The sequence below is a fragment of the Equus caballus genome, chromosome 25, assembly GCF_041296265.1.
Source record: "Equus caballus isolate H_3958 breed thoroughbred chromosome 25, TB-T2T, whole genome shotgun sequence".
Taxonomy (NCBI): domain Eukaryota; kingdom Metazoa; phylum Chordata; class Mammalia; order Perissodactyla; family Equidae; genus Equus; species Equus caballus.
In genome coordinates, this window is record NC_091708.1 from 26,712,664 (window position 1) to 26,729,574 (window position 16,911).

Consider the following 16,911-nt stretch of genomic DNA (forward strand, 5'->3'; position numbering starts at 1 on the left):
ACCATTAAGTACGATTTTAGCCTTAGGCTTTTCATAGGTCTTCCTTAACAAATTGAAGAATTTCCTTCAATTGCTAGTTTGCTGGGAGTTTTAAATCATGCATGAATATTGAATTTTGTCTTTTTTCTGAATCTACTGGGATAATCATGTGGATTTTCTCCTTTATTCTGTCAAAATTGTGAATAATATTAACTGATTTTCAAATGTTAAACCAACTTTGCTTTCCTGGGATAAACGTACTTGGTCATCTTATACATCGCTGGATTTAATTGGCTAAAATTTAAAGGATTTTGCCTCTCTGTGTATGAGGGATATTGTTCTGTGGTTCCCTCCTCCCTCCTTCTTGTTTCTTGTCTTGTCTCTGTCTGGTTTTGGTATCATGGGAATGATAACCTCACAAAGTGAGTTGGGAAATTCTTCCTCTTCTTATATTCTTTGAACGACTTTGTATAAGATTGGTGTTATTTCTCCCTTAAGTCCTTGATAGAATTCACCAGTGAAGTCGTCTGGTCCTCGAGGTATGTTTGTATGAAACTTGTAATTACAAATCCAATTCTTTAATAGATATAGGACTATTTAGAGTTTCTATTTCTTCTCAAGTTTTGGTAACTTGTGTCTTTCAAGGAATTTTCCCATTTAATCTAAGTTTTCACATTTATTGACATAAAGCTATTTGTAATATCCCCCATTATCCTGTTAGGATTTATATTGATGCCCTTTTACATTCCCAATATTGGTAATTGTGTCTTCTTTTTTGCTTCATGATTACATTATTGAGAGCCTTATTAATTTTACTATTTTTCCCCAAATAACCGTCTTTTGGTTTTATTGATTCACTCTATTGCTTTTCTCTCTTCTAGTTCATTGACTTCTGTTTACTAGTATTTTCTCCCTTTGGATTTATTTGCTCTTCTCTTTCAAGCTTCATCAAGTGCAAGCTTAGATCATTGATTGAAAACCTATCTTTTCTCTAATATAACATTTAAAGCTATAAATTTCCCTTTAGGTGCTGTTTTGGCTGCATCCCACTCATCGTAGCCCCTTTCATGGGCTTCAGTTTCCCCATTCACCCACTTTACAGGGTTAGTGTGACCAGCACCTGAAATCTGCTTTGCAAAGTGGGGAGCCCCATGAATTGCTTCTCTGCTTCCACTCATGCTCCTTCCAATCCACTTCCCCAGGACAGCCAGAGGGAGTTTTTATCATACATTCATCAGATGCCTGCACTGCCCCTGCCTCTGTTCCACCATGTTCTCCAAACCTTCCACTGGCTCCCACTCTACTTAGAAAAACATCCGAGCTCCTACCATGGCCTTGAAGGCCCTTCATGATCTGCTCCTGTCCAGCTCCCATCTCGCACTTTCTTCCTCCCTCCCGGTCCCTCACAGCATTCCAGCCATGTTGGCCTTCGTTTCTGTTTCTCTCAACTCACTAAGCTCTTTCTTGCCTCTGAGCCTTTGCAAATGGTTTTTTTGGTCACAGAGTAGAGATTTGAACTCAGGTCTATCTAACGCTGACACATTTCCCACTGCCTGGAATGCTCTCTCCCTTGTACCACTTAACTATTGGTGGGTCACAAACCATCCCCAAACCTAGTGACTTAAAACGACGACCACTCACGATTTCTTAGGAGTCAAGGGGTCGACTGAACAGTTCTGCTGATGTGAGTGGGGCTTGGCTGATCTTGGTTGGGGCCACTCATGCATCTTGTGTCCGTGGCGGGTTGGGTAGGGGGCCCTGCTGCTCCTGGCTGGGCTTGTTCCCGTGTTGGTGATTCATGGGCTGTGGCTAATCTAGGCTGGCCTCGGCTGGGATGGCTGAGACAACTGGCTCTCCTCCCCGTGCCTCTCCCACCTTTCCAGCAGGCCTGCTGGGGGAGAAGCAGAGGCCAAGAGGGAGGCAGACTCCCACAAGCCTCTGCTCGTGTCCCATCTCCTAACAGCCTATTGCCAAAGAAGGTCCCACGGCCCAGCCCAGGTTCGAGGGTGGGAGATAAACTCTGCCTCTTTAGGGAGAAGAACTCCAAGGTCACGGTGCAAAAGTCTGGACATAGGGAAGGGAGAAAAATGCGGGCATCTTCACCCCAGCCCCTTTTATCTACCTAGTTCCTTCTCATTCTCTGTCTCCTCCTTGAAGAAGCCTTCTTTGAGCATCCTGGGAGCAATGTCATCCCCCGGTTTTTCTCAGTCACAGCCTAGTTTGCCTCCTCACAGCCCTTGGCATGACCCGTCTCTCTTTCATTCGTGTGTGTGTTTTCCATGGCTTGGCAGGGTGGCAGGACCCATGTCTGTGTGCCTTTTGTGTCTCCACGTCCAGCCCGGCCTGGTACGTGGTAAGCGCTCAGCAAAGATTTGTGTATCAACTAATGAACCATCATGGCTGGTACTTGGAGAAAGAATGATGCCAGGCCTCTGGGTGGTCCGTCCCCTTCCCAGAGCTGCCACGTCCTGGGAGTGGGGCCTTACAGAAAGCAGCTCCCATGCTCAGCCGGGGCACCTGGCTGCCCTGGCCATCAGGAATGAGTTCACCAGACAGGCTGAAGGCTTGCGGACTGGTGGCCATGCCTCCCCTGGGAAGTCACACTGCCCTGCTTAGAAGGCCCGGTCATTCTGCCCCAGGGGAAGTGCAGGCTTTTCTCCACTGTCCTTTGCTCTTCAAATAGATTTTACAGCCGCCCTGCAGAGCGAGGACCTCTGGAGTCTCTGAACTGGAAGATCAGAGCCTGGAGGGGCGAGGCAGGCTGGGCTGCTCGGTGGCACACCGTGGAAGAGGCCAGCCTCTGACCCCTTGGTCTGATTCTATGCAAGTCCCCGTGGGACTCCCAGCTCTGTCCCTCTGGGCTGTGGCCACAGGGGCATCCAGAAGCTTGTCTGGCTCACCATATAGGGCAATGTAGGAAAAGGGACATGTCAAACTGGGACCTTCTTCATGCTCTCCAACATTAATGTCAATAATAGTAACAGTAATAATAATAATAGCAACTAGGATTTATTTGGCATGTACTCTGTGTAAGACACTTTGTGGATCTTGGCTCATTCAGTTCTTGCAATGACTGTGACCTGGTAACATTACCATCCTATTTTACAGATAAGGAACCAGAGAGGGTGAGGGATGTGCCTGAGGTCACAGAGTAGAGATTTGTTAACTCAGGTCTGTCTAACGCTGAAGCCAATGCCCCCATCCACCACCAGGCCTGAGCTGACCCTCAGCCTCCCCTCCAGCACCCAGGGCCTGGGCCTGACCTCTGGGTCCCGCCCTTCCTCCCCGATCCTTGGCCCCTGTAGGGTCAGAGTCTGAGTAAACCACTTGAGGCCTCTCTCAGTGCCTCCTCACCCTGACAAGCAGCCCCCTGAGTCACTCAGCATCTGCGCCTGCTGCCCGCCCAGGACTGGGCCGGGCACGGGGCTGGCTGCTGGTGCATGGCGGGGAGAGCTGTGTGGGAGCTGCAAGTGACGCCCCATTGGGGACCTCTGTCTCTCCCGTAACTGAGACCCGGCGGTCCCTCCAGGCCCCTGAGAGCCCGTGAGGCCATGGGCCAAGTCCTTGGCAGAGCGGCCAGCTGAGGACGCTGAGTGGAAGCAGATGTGCCTGGCCGCGTCTGGCCTGGCGCCACAGGAGCCAGAGGCTCCCGGGGCCTGGAAGGATGCTCGGCTCTTAGAGCCGGTGGAGGCCGGACTCAGAATGGAGCTGCCCCAGAGCCGAATGTTTGAGTTTGTTCGGTTTAAGAAAGAAACCAAGTCTGCATTTTCGCTGTGTCCTCCAGAGCTGGGTCTGGATTAAAGGTCCTTAGAGACGGACCTCAACCTCTGGCGCATTTTACTGATGGGGAAATGGAAGCCCAGGGCAGGGACTTGTGCAGGGTCACCCAGCACATCGTGAACTATGGCATGCTATGCAAATTAGGGTGACAATTAGGGGCAGATCTGGGTGGGATCCCCAGCCTTCTTCGTGGACATCTTTCTGGTCTGGGCCGAGTGTAAGCTTCAAAGCCATGAGGTTTTCTGGAAGGAACAGCCCCACCCCCCGTTCTAGGAAAGGGGAAGATAGCCCGTGTCCACCTGTGCGGCCAGCCCCAAGGCCAAAATGGGCTCCTCACCATTTACCGGCAAGTGGATGCATCTCTAGGGCACAGGAGACCTTGCGTTTCTTCAATGGCCCTGCTCCTGGAGTCTTTTGAGAGAGACAGCTCTGAACTGAGATTTGGAGCCCTGGGTTCAAGTCCTGAGTCTTTTGACATGCTGTGTGACCTTGGGCAAGCCGCTTCTCTCTGAGCCTCAGCTTTATCCATGCGAAAAATCGGATAATGGCATTCTAACGTCTTCTGGACGGCAGAGAGTATATTGTGAGAATCTGGCCCCTTGTCCCTTTCTTAAGAGCTTCCCAAGGCAGCCCTTTGAGGTAGGAAGAGGAGTATCATCCCTCCGTGGAAGGGAACTGAAAGCTCAGAGAGGTGAGGTGACTTGCTCGGCAACACACAGCATCCAGGAAGCAATTCTGGGGGGTTGCATGGAAGTTTCTTGGATGGAAGCTTACTCAGCCTTCCTGTTGCAGAGTCTCAACACGGGGCTTGGCCAGAGAGCCCCTTCAGCATCCCCATTGGAGAGTGAGGTCAGCCAGCCTCTGATTGGATAGCTCCCTGATGGGAAGCTCATCACTTCCTCTGGCGACTTGGTGCTGAGTGTGAGAAAGCATCGGCCACCTGGGCTGAGACCTGACTCCTTATCCAGGCCCCTCCTGCCCCCGTCCGCCCCGCTCTGAGCTGTGAGCAGGCTGCTCCCCAGCCCGGGGAGGCCCTGCAGTCCCTGGAGATGGGCCCGGCTGACGCTGCCTTGCTTCTGTCAGGCTCCGTCTCTCACCTGGCTCCCGGCGCAGAGGAACCTCTCTCCCCAAGCTGTGCTGTCCTGCACAGACAGAGGGAACCGACCCACCTCTGGAACAGTGGAGGGGCTCCTGGGAGCCCTGCGAGCTCCTCACCTGGATGTCGTGGGGGAAGGGACAGGACGTCTGGGGACAGGCCAGGAGGGAGACTCATCGGTCTGCAAGTTGGAACCCCTGAGTCAGTGTAACCCTCCTGCCAGGAACTTGTATGTCATCTTGGATGAGTGGCTTTGCTTCTCTGGGGCTCAGTCTTCTCATCTGTAGGATGGGGATGGCTGTAGGATGGAGATGGCCATGATCTGGCCAGTAGGGCCCACGGGGCTTGTATAAAACCCCGTGGGAGGAGCAGTTGGAAGTGCAGCCTTCGCAGACTAAAGCGTTGCACACAAGTAAGGATTTGCGGAGCGACATCATCTCGCCCAGATATGGCTCTGGACAAATCGAGCCTCCCCGGCCCCTCCTGCAGCTGTGGGTGGGTCCCCCTCTGCCCCAGAGTCCTCAGACAGGGGTGACAATGACCTTAAGATGCCTGCTTCACAAACTTCACAAACCACTGGGTCCTGGGGCTGTGCCAGGCAGGGGCAAGGTCACAGGATCAAAAAGGTAGGAAGTTTATTGGCTGCTGATGGCAAGCCAAAACATTTTTTAACATATTGAAACGAACATGGGTATATTCTGAAACAGAAGGAGAAGTGGCATGCATTTGGGAGATAAAACAGAAGGCTGAGGGGACTTCAAGGCAACGGCAGGCTCTGCCCCTCTCTCCTCAGCTCCTGCCCCTGCCCTTGCCCCCTTGCTCCTTCCACAGAAGAGGAATCTTAGGGAGAAAGTTCCCTAAACTTTGTGTGGCTCTGTGACAGCACAGGTCGACCCAACAGATGGAATTTCTGATTCATAGCCCCCAGGTCCCTTCCTCCATCAATTCCCCCATTCAGAAATCTTGGTGAACTGTCTGAGCTCGTCTTTCTTCCTTAGAAATGGTGCTTGTGTGGTTGTCATCCTCTTCACCACCTTCCTGCACAGGCAGGTAGTAGAATCTGCTTTTCAGGAAAAGCCAGACTTGAGCAACCGGGCTGTTTGACCCACGACCTCATCTGGAAAAGCTCAGAGAGGTGCAGGGTGCTCCCCAGGCCAGCCCTGACTGGACATGCACAGGTACACGCGTGCCCTGGGGCCTGGTGGGAATTCAGAGGCTGACTCGGAGGTCTGAGTGACCAGTACTCTCCCAGGTGAATCGAAGCTGCTGCTGGTCCTTGGGCCACCCAGGGGCCCCATAGCCAGTCAGTGATGGAGCTGGGCTGGTGCCCGCCCTCCCCTCCCGCTGCCGTCAGTGTGACCTGGAAAGCATGGGCAGCCTGGTCCAGGCTCAGAGGATACTGCCTCCAAAGGAAGAACCAGGCCCACTATCTGTCTGAAGAATCAGAAAATCAACACTTTGTAACCTCCAAGGTACAAAGCGACTCGAGCAAGGATCGCCCATGCATGCTGGGACACGGGTGAAGGCTGCTGGGAACAGGATACTGACACAACCTTGAAGTGTCACCCCAAAGATGACCTACTAACGACCGAGGGCAGCGTGCTTTGATGCTGGAGAGGGCCGGCGGTCACTACCTTCCTGGGGCCATCAGGGGCCTTGGCCATGGTGAGATAGGCTGACGGCATGTGCCACCCTTGCTGGAGACGTTTGGCCTGAAGCTAACATGGGAATCCCGTGGGACACTCTGTGGGGCATCTGACCCGGGTTCCTCAAAGGGTCTAGGGTCATGAGGAATCGAGTAGGGGAGACACAACAGCCAAATGCCATACATGATGCTTGACTGGACCCTGGATTGGGAAAAAGAAACAGCCACAAAGCCCAATAGGGAGACAGCTGAGGAAACGTGAGTGTGGGCTTCGTGGGGAGCGATGTCGCCCAATTAACACTGATTATTTCAGTGTGGTGCTGGTGTGGACTGTAGGAGAATGTCATTGTTCCTGGGAGAGGCATGCTGAAGTATTCAGGGATGAAATGTCATGACGTCCCACCTTACTTTTGGATGGTCTGGTAAAAGGAAGTGTGTGTGTGGAGAGGGAGAGAGAGAGAGAGAGAGAAACAGAGAGAGAGAGAGAGGTGGGGAGTGGATGTGGGAAGATGTTAATAGTTGGTGGCTCTTGGTGAGGGGTATTCGTTAAACTGTTTGGTGGGTTACAAATTCTTCAAAATAAAAAAATACGTGCAGGGGCTGGCCTCGTGGCCTAGTGGTTGAGTTCAGTGTGCTCTGCTTCAGCGGCCCCAGGTTCGGTTCCCCGGGCGCAGACGTACACCGCTCATTGGCAGCCATGCTGTGGCAGTGACCCACATACAAAATAGAGGAAGACTGGCACAGAGGTTAGCTCAGGCCGAATCTTCCTCAGCAAAAATAAAATAAAATAAAATAAATTAAGAGGGCTGGCCCTGTGGCCGAGTGGTTAAGCTCGCGTGCTCTGCCTCAGTGGCCCAGGGTTTTGCTGGTTTGGATCCTGGGCATGGACAAGGTGCCACTCATCAGGCCATGCTGAGGCGGCGTCCCACATAGCACAACCTGAAGGACCTACAACTAGAATATACAACTATCTACTGGGGGGCTTTAGGGAGAAGAAGAAGAAGAAGGGAAAAAAAAAGAAGATTGGCAACAGATGTTAGCTCAGGTGCCAATCTTTAAAATAAATAAATAAAAATAAATGCAAATAATTGTAAAAGAAAAAAGCCACCAAAAAGCCATAAACCTTTACTGAAATCTTTCTAGGAGATGCTAAGGCAGGACTTCTACTGTATGACAGAAAAATGTCTTAAATATTCTCTTTTCCTATCTGCCACTTAAAGGCTCGCTTATTATAAAAACTGCTCCTTATATAATTCCCCTTTCTCTTTTCAAATCCCTCTTTTCGACGGCTAGATGCCTCGGTGTGTGAAGTCCTATTCTGGCATTTACATGCTGTCTGGCCTTGGCCAAACTGCTTAAAACTTTTCTGTGCCTCAGTTTCCTCATCTGTAAACTGGGGGAGAATATGGGCACCTACCTACAGCATTGTTGTGGGGATTAAATGTCATGACACCTGTGGAGCACTGGGCCATAGTATGTGCTCAGTAAATGACAGGACGGCCCATGGCGGGTTGTCCTGCCCCAGGCCAGCCTTCTTGGAATGCTCAGCCAAGGGAGGGCCAGCCCCAAGTGTGGCGTCCCAGCCATCTCAGACTGTCCACCCCTGGGTGGACCCCTGGATGCCAGACATTAGTGCTGCTCATACTGGATCTCCGCCTCCCCCTCTTCCGGCACGTGGATGATGGCTCAGAGGCTGGGCGTCGCCCCGTGCCGTGCTGTGACCGTGGCGGAGGCGTTGACTAGTGGATGGTGCACTTGCTCTGTGCTCCCGTCCCACGTCGAGACGCAAGGGCCGCATCTCTGTGGTTTCAAGCCTCTTGAATTTAGGAGTTGTTTTGTCCCCGATGGGACCTTGTCTATTCCCACTGGTCAGTGGTTGCCCTGTGCAGGCTAAGCCCCCTGGAATGTTCTCCAGAGGCCGGCCGTCTTAACTGGGACTTCCCAAGAGTCTCTGACTCCCAGCCAATGCCCTCACCCAGAGGAGCCCCCGCGCTCAGCTCTGCCTGCCCCTAGCGGTCCCCTTGCCCTGGCTGAGGGCCACTGAAACATGACCGCAGAGAAGGCCGCCTCACTTCCCCAAATATAGGCTCTTATCAGCCTCATCTGGTGCAGGACATTCAGTCATTGTCTTAGTCTAGACATCAGAATTAAAATCTCTTATCAGCTCATATACAGGGGAAGTCGGGTCAGGCAGTATCAGGGCCAAAATTCCTCTGCCTCCAGAGCAGCTGCTGCTGCTGCTATATCAGAGATGAAGCTTGGTGGGAAGGAAATCAGGGACGAGGGAAGGAACCCTGGACTGGGGTCCAGAAAGCCTGGGTTCCAGTCCTGGTTCAGCTTCTCGCTGTGCAATCTCGGGGAGTTGCTTTCTTTCTCTGAGCCAAAGATAAAGCAGTGCTGCATTTTCCTGCCTCAGGGCCTTTGCACAGGCAATTTCCTCTGCCTAACAGCTCTGGCTCTCGCCATCTCCCTCCTTCTTCACGTGGTTAACTCTTGCTCCACTGTCTCATCTCAGCGTGAAACACAAGGTCGTTGTATTCAATGCATGCTGCATGTCGCCTTCAGAGCACACGCTTGTTTGCTTTAATTACTTGAATTAAAGTAATTAATTACTTTTCAGAGGCTGTCTCCCCGCTGGGCTCTGAGCTCCGTGAAAGTGACAATCTGCCTGTCCACGTTTTCGTGACTCTGTGGAGGCTTGCTAAAGGGAGTGCTGTGTGTGAATCTAGCCTGTGACAGCCTCCCTTGCAGCCTGGGCACGGAGGGTGGCTTGAACGGTGCCCAGCCCCGTCCCCAGGAGCTGCAGGAGGGTCCCTTTCTTCCAGCTCCCTGGAAGAGGGGTCAAGAGCGGCCTCAGTGACTTGGTCCTGTGCTGCCCCCTGGCGTCCACTTCTGAGATAACAGCCCGGACCCTCCCACTCCGTGGCGGGAACAGGCTGGGTGCTTCGCGGCCTTGTCTGGTTCATGCGTTTGTGTGTACTGTATATATTCGTGCGTATGTACTTGTGTGTTTGTGTGTGCCTGCGTGTACGTGTGTGTGTGTTTGTATGTGTGTCGGGGGGCCAGCATGTTGGTGGCCCAGATGTTAACTGACTTGTCCAAGGTCACAGAGATGCCGCTGGATTTGAACCCAGCTGTGGTGATCGGTGCTAAACACTTGACAAGCCCCCACTCCGCGCCACATCTGAGCGCCGTGTTCTGTGCGTGCGTTGGCTTGTTCTAACCTCACGACAGCCCTGAGGCTGTCCAGGTTGCAGATGGGGACACACGGCACTGAGCGGCTGGGTAACTTGCCCGAGGTCGCCTAGCTGCTAAGTGGTGGGGCCGGGACTTGAACCCAGGCAGTCTGACTCCAGGGCCCGCCTTCCCAACACTGTGCTGCACCATCTCTAGGGCTTCAGCCACGGTGGCCACAATCCAGTGCCACCCTCCCCCTCCCCCAACCAGGAAGGATCAGAAGAGCCCACCCTGGCCGGTCCCCATCTCCAAACCGTCCAGGATGGCTGAGTAGCCTCCTGTCCCAGACCAGGAGAGAGTGGGGAGGAGAGGGTGCCGGGGCCAACCCCTGCCCTCAGGGAACCTGGGGGATTGGCCGTGGGAGCAGAACCAAGCCTGCTGGGCTGTGAGGTGGGGCTCGGGGTGTAGGGAGCCAGGGAAGGCTTCTCGGAGGAGGGGAGGGTGGGCTGGGGCTAGAAAATTGAGCAGGATTCAGATGTACGATTCCGGGCAGAGGGAATGGGGCGAACTGAGGCCAGAGGGAGGAAAAGTGAAGCCGACTGCAGGCTCTGCCTCCAGGGGCTTGCCCACTGGGCCCAGGAGCTGGCCTCCGGGACGCTGGACCTTGAGGGGAGGGCGCGGTCAGCTCTGGGCTGGCTGCAGAGTGGAGGGTGGGCTGGGGGGCAGTGAGACCGGAAGGAGGCAGACAAGGTGGGGGCTCTGCAGGCGTCCAGGTGATGGGGGTGGGGGACAGCCAGGAACAGAGATGAAGGACTCACAGAGGCTGAAGTTGAAGGTGAGGTTTGCAATCCCATAGTTCCCCCCACCTCGGCTTCGATTCCTCCAATTTCCCCTCACTCGCTCCGCTCTGCTCTTGCTCTGTTAAAGAAAAATCATCCTGACACTTGTTAAAATGGTGACAACTTTCTTCAGGACTCCTGCAATAGGGGCGAGACCCAGCTCAACTCTGAATGCAGCAAAGACGGCTGGGGCTTTGCAGACAAGGAGCCGAGCGAGGGCTCTGGGGATGGAAAATCGCCAAGGGGAGATGTCAAGGGTAGGGGGATGCTTGCTGAACTGGCCGACAGGACTGGCGCTAAAGGCAGGCCGAGGACTCAGATATCCTGGGTCGGGGGCTTCCTGCTGGACTGACTTAGCGGGATTCTTTGCTAAAAGACATGCACACATGAGTGACCAGACAAGCACACACATATGTATACAAAGACATAGACACACACGCTTTCATATGCACACACCCGCATACATATACACGCACGTACGCACACACAGTGCATACACACATGCCCACACACGTACACATGTGCGCGCACATACACAATGTATACACAGACATCCATCCATGCACATATGCGTGCATGCACACGCACACACATGCGCTTCTGACACCCTGACTCTGACCCCCTCCTCCTGCCTGGGCAAGGACGGCACTGTCCAGGACCCGGCACAGATCCCCTTGTACGTGGTGTGGATGCAGGGTCTGAGCGGATGAGCCTGCTGACCCTCTGCTGCCACCTTGTGGCCACTTCCCAGATGGCAGCACGTAGAAGGCTAGGCTCCCCCAGTTCCAGGCCCCTTGTGCCCCCAGGCCCAACGCACAGGGCTCCTGGGACACTCTTAGCCGCGCTGGAGTCTTGCCCTCCTTGGATCGGGGTGGTGCTTTTGCCAAGTGCTGTGGTGATGAGCGGGGCCTGGAACAGGGTGATGGCTCAACTCTCCCCGCTGTCCCAGTGCTGTTTCCTCTGCTTGGGGCACTCCCGACTCCCAGCTCCCCCACTGCTGTGTGGACACCCCCGGGAAGAGACTTCGTTGTGCTCAGCTCAGTAACGGGGGACCTCACTTGGCCTCTGGCACAGACGGGTGTTCAGTGAGTGGAGGAGGCGGGGAGAAGGAAGGAAGCCAGGGAGGGAGGGAAGGAGAGAGGGAGGAGGGAAAGATGCACGGATAAGCTGTCAGCAAGAGAGCCATGGGCCCTGCCCATCCCAAGAGACGACTGATCAAAGTTTTAACAAGGAGAGAGAACAAAGCGTGAGATTTTTTTCACAATCTTTTTATCTTGCTCTAAGTTATTACTTGCTTACTAATATTTTTATCAGAAGATAAAGGGAATCCTCACTCCTAAATGCCCCCCAAAGGCGACAGAGATGACTGGATGTGACCTCTATCCATCACCTCCCCAGAGGAGGCAGGTTCCCTTGCTCCTGAGGAGGCAGCAGGGTGAACGGCGCTCCACCCCACTTTCCACCCCCAGCTGTAGTGGGGGAGGAGCCATCTTCGGGCTGAGACAAAACGGAGAGAAACCTCACCAGTGGGGCACTGCAGTCTGAGTGCCGGCAATGTTTGATGACTATTTGATACTGTTTTCAGTAGATAATAGAAGGAACTTTGTGGAAAACTCCTTTCAACTGATGTCTATCTCTTGGACTTCTGGATCTTTCTCTCACTGCCTTATAAAGAGAAGCATTTAGGCCTTTCAAGGTCTGGCAAGGAGAAGGGCATCCCCTCTGCTATTTGACCAAGAATTAATTTTAAAAATGTTATTTGAACACCCGCTATGTGCCAGGTCCTGTTCCAAGGGGCTGGAATGGAGTGGTGAGTAATACAGACAGAATTCCTGCCTCCCTCGGGCCTGCATCTAGAAGAGGAGACAGAGAGTAAATGAGTCAACAGAGATGTACCAAATCACACCAGGCAGTGACGGGGACATAAAGAAAAATCAAGCAGCACAAGGGGATATAGAGGGACGAGGGCACAGTTCTAGATGGCATGGCCAAGAATGCTCTCTCTGAGGAGGTGACACATGTGACTCCCCCTAAAACAAGTGGGCAAGGAGGCAGGACCCTTTGATGTGTGTCCTGAACAAGATCTTTTCATTTTTTTAATTCCTTTTTTTCTTTTTTTGCAGAGGAAGATTGGCCCTGAGCTAACATCTGTTGCCAATCTTCCTCTTTTTTTTTTTTTTTCTCTTCCTCCCCCCAGCCCCAGCACATGGTTGTATATCCTAGTTGTGAGTTCTTCTGGTTCTTCTTTGAGCTGCCACCACAGCATGGCTACTGACAGACGGGTGGTGTGGTTTCACCACTGGGAAGAGAACCTGGGCTGTTGAAGTGGTGAGAGCACCGAAGTTTAACCTCTAGACCATCAGGGCTGGATCTCATTTTTTTAATTTTTAAAAATTACACAAGTAATGTAGGTTTATTATAGGCAGTTTTGAAAGTACAAATTAGAAAAAACAGTGCCCACAATCGCTTTACCCGCTAGTATACACATGCCTGGGTGGGGTGGGGACTCCTCCTGGTGTCTACACTGGACATAGTTTAAGACGCAGTCGCCCTAACTTTGGGAAAGGTGCTTGGGAGCTGAGGGCCCACCGTGCCTGGGCATTCCTGTCTTACACCCACCTCCCATTGTCGTTTCTGTTTCCTGGCCCCCATGGGATTCCGAGTTTGTGACTCCTGTTGAGTGCCGGCCTTTCCACAAGAGGTGGGCATGAGGGAAGCGGCAGACACAGCCCTGCATCCAAGTGGAAGGAGAGGTGGCTGTGTTGATAGGACTGACCGTGGCCACTCGAATCCTTTAACCCAAGAGATGACCAGAAAATTCCCCAATAGAGAGTCTGGGCCGCTCGCAAATAAATGTGTGAAGAAGTGTTCGGGCTCACCTGACATCCAAGAAGTACACATTCAGACACCGCCACCCATCGGATTAGCAAAGTAGCAAGTTGATGGCACTTCAACTTGTAGCTGTGTAGTTGTAGTGTAGGTGTGAATGTGGGTAACAGCCACTGTGCTCTGGCCGTTGGGGGGGGGGGGGGCGATGTAGATACAAATAGTACTGCTACTCTGGAGAACAATCTGGAAGCAGCCCCACTCCTTGATTTACAAGTTGGAGACGTTCTCCTCCAGGGCAGCACCATTTGGGACGAATGGGAAACAGGAGGCATCCCAGATGTCCTCCACGGGGAGAATGAACGAGTCGACATGGCGGACATACATCTTGGAGTGCCGTTGGCCAATAGCAGCAAGCGAGTAGATGTGCTGAGAGCACCTCGGAATAGATCGCAAAAGCAGGGTTAAGTGAAAAAAATAAGGAACAGAGCAAGGTCTATAGCGCAACAGCATCCGCGTAAATGTTCGCTCCTGTCGTGTGGGCGTTTAGAATTGCGCAGACAATGCCGTTTGTTGTCCATCCCCGGTATGTAGCTGCCTCGTCTACCTGGATACTTTTTAGGACTTTTCCTTCTTTTTCCTACTTTGAGAATTTTGCCATGACATTGCTTAGAATGTTCTGGATCCTTCTGATCTATACACACCATTCTTCTTGCAGCTCAGAAGAGTTTCCTTGTGTAGCCTCTTTAACGATAGAGTTTCTTTCCTTGGTTCTGGGAACTCGTTCGTGAACACCTTTTTTCCATTCACTGATTGTCTCTTTTTACCATTTGTCTGAAACGATCATATTATCAATGAGAATTTTTATTTATTTGTCTTTTTCTCCTGTGTTCGTCCTCCAAACCAGCAATTCAATGATCTGTAGCATCAATTCTGCTGTTTCCTGCTGCCAGTGGGCCTTGGGTCCCGCCATTGTGCTTCCAGCCTCCTTGTCGCCCTCCCGCAACCCCGTTGCCCCCTTATGCATCTCCTCTTGTTGCTCTTTCGAGGTTCCATGCTTCCTGCTCTGTGATGCCTGAAATGACCTGGGAGGGGGCATTTTTGGAGGTTCATTCGCCTCCTGGATGCTGCCCCATTTCTCCTATAAGACAATTAGATTTTTCATAATTTCCATGTTGTTTGTTTCCTCCTTACTCGTCCTCAAGTGATGCCAGAAGACAGACCTGCTCTCTCCTGGGTCGGTGGTCTGCTCCTCCCGTCTTTCAGCAGAGGGCAAGCTGATGTTTGCAGATACCAAATTTCCTGCTTCTAGCAAATTTTCACATCGTTTCTTGATGACTTCCTCTCACTTCTGTTGTCTGCTTCTCTATCATTCTGGGCGATGCTGGACGGCAGAATTGTGCCCCCGAGGGCACCGCCATGGGTACTTTCTCTGGCCTCCCTCTGTCACCCTGCTCTGGACCCGACCTCTCAGAAGCGCTGCATCACTGCCAGCGTTCTCCTCTTTCTTCAACCTCTGTGTGACTTTTGAAGGTTAGAGGGGACGGCTCCCAGAGTCCTGGTTGGCGCAGCCCCTGGGCTGGGGAATAGAGGTGGGCAGAGCTGTGAAACGTCTTCCTGTTTTTTCTCATCCAGATGGTTCTTTGCCCTGGGAACCTGTACCGTGGTCTTTTAAAAACCCAGACTGAGTCACGTGACTCCCTTCTCAAAGCAATTTTTCCACTCCCTGTTGGCCTAGTGTTAGAGTCTGATTCCTTCATCTGGCCCCCACAGTTCTCTCATCACGCCCTGCTGTCCAGCCTCAGCTCCCCACACGGCCCTTGAACTTTGGCGGCTTGCTGCAGCTCCACGCTCTTCACAGACCTCTGTGCCTTCACACAGCTGCCCCTTGGGCTGCCATAGCCTTCTCCTTCCCACCCAGCTCTGTCCGGAGAAGACGAATAAGATAGGGCTCCGGTGCGTCTCCTGCAGGAACCTGGCTCTGATGTTCCCAACTGGATGAGGTCCCCCACCCCCACCCTGTGCTGTGTTCTTTCATCCATTCATTCCCTACACATCTCCTGGATCCCATTGAGTTTCAGACACTCTGGCATCCTCACTGTACTGTGTGGGGTGGGTCTTACTCATTGTGTCTCCAGGGTCCAGGAGTCGGGACTCCATCAATGCTGGAGAAACTGAACGAGGCGCCCACACGGCCGTCCTGAACCTGAGCCGTGCTTCCACCAGATGGCAGCACTGCGTGAATGTCACCTTGAGACCAGAGCCCGAAAGTCGGTGCTGCTGGGCTTCTGGGAAAGGTGGAAGGGTCCACAGCCTCCAGAAGGGCAGCTCTGGGATGTCCCAGCCTTCTGACCGAGGTCCTCCAGCTCTGCCCTTGACCTGCCCCAGGACCACACGTCCTGTCTAATTCAATTTCGTTCAGAACATTTTACAATCAAGGAAAGCATCTGAGGGCAAAGGAAAGAGAAGGACCTCTCCCTGTCGCGGTAAAAGTATGCAGTGGTGACAAGTAGAAAGCTCAGATTGAACCTTTGAGGGCTGTGTTTAGAAAATGCAAGGATGGGACTAACGTCATACAACTGGACATTTACTAAACTACCCTTTTTTTGTTTAGCATTAAAAAAAACCCCACATCGCCTGAATTGCTTTAGAAATCTGAAAAGATCTATGCATGATCTGTCTTTCCAGAGACAGGAACTCAATCCCCCTGTGCTCGTGGGAACAGAATGTAAAAATAATCACCGGCGTCAGGGTCTGAATGCCACGTCGATGGGGAGGGTGGTGGGGGTGCAGGGGGGCAGCGCCAGCCTCGCAAGGTGAGGTGAGCAGAAATCAGCATCTCCAACTGCCTGTTGCGGAATTGTCATTTAACCAGGTTAAAAAAAGCTATTCCCAAACAGGCTCCTTCTGACGGCCCCGGAGCTGATGTGGAAGCCGCCAAATGTGTGTATTTGTGGAGTCGTAAGTAGGTCAGATATTTCTGTCGCTAATTATTACTTGTGAAAAAATATGTCGTGAGCTCGCCGCAGGGAGAGAGTATCGGAAGCGGCATTGATCTTTGGAAACACCAGCCAGATTGATCCACACAGGATCTGAGGACTGTCAAAAGAGGAAAAAACATCCGAAATCCAGGTCCCAGTGGGGCAGTTGGAGCAACTCCCGCAGGAAGTCAGGAAACCTGGGTTCCAGCCCCTGATTTTCACTTCCCTCTTTTGGGGGCCAGCCTTCTCATCAAGGGGTAGATTTCATATTCAGTACAAAGATTTTGATTCCATGACCTCCTCGGTGGAAAGTCATTTTCTGGGGACCTGGGATTTCCCTTCTGTTTTGGGATATGTTTTCGTGTTCTGGGGAGGTATAAGATAGGAATCAGTTCAGAAGTGAGATCGAAATTTTTTGGCATTGAATATTAGCAGGCAATTCTGCTGCACCTGGATCAGACCCACGTGGCTAAATATTTGCTGGGTGTTGAATATGTGTTGGACATCGTGGCCGGCACGTTGGACACATTGAGGCACATGACTCTGCCCTCTGCTTTGTATATCTAGGATTGGCAGCCCCTTATTACC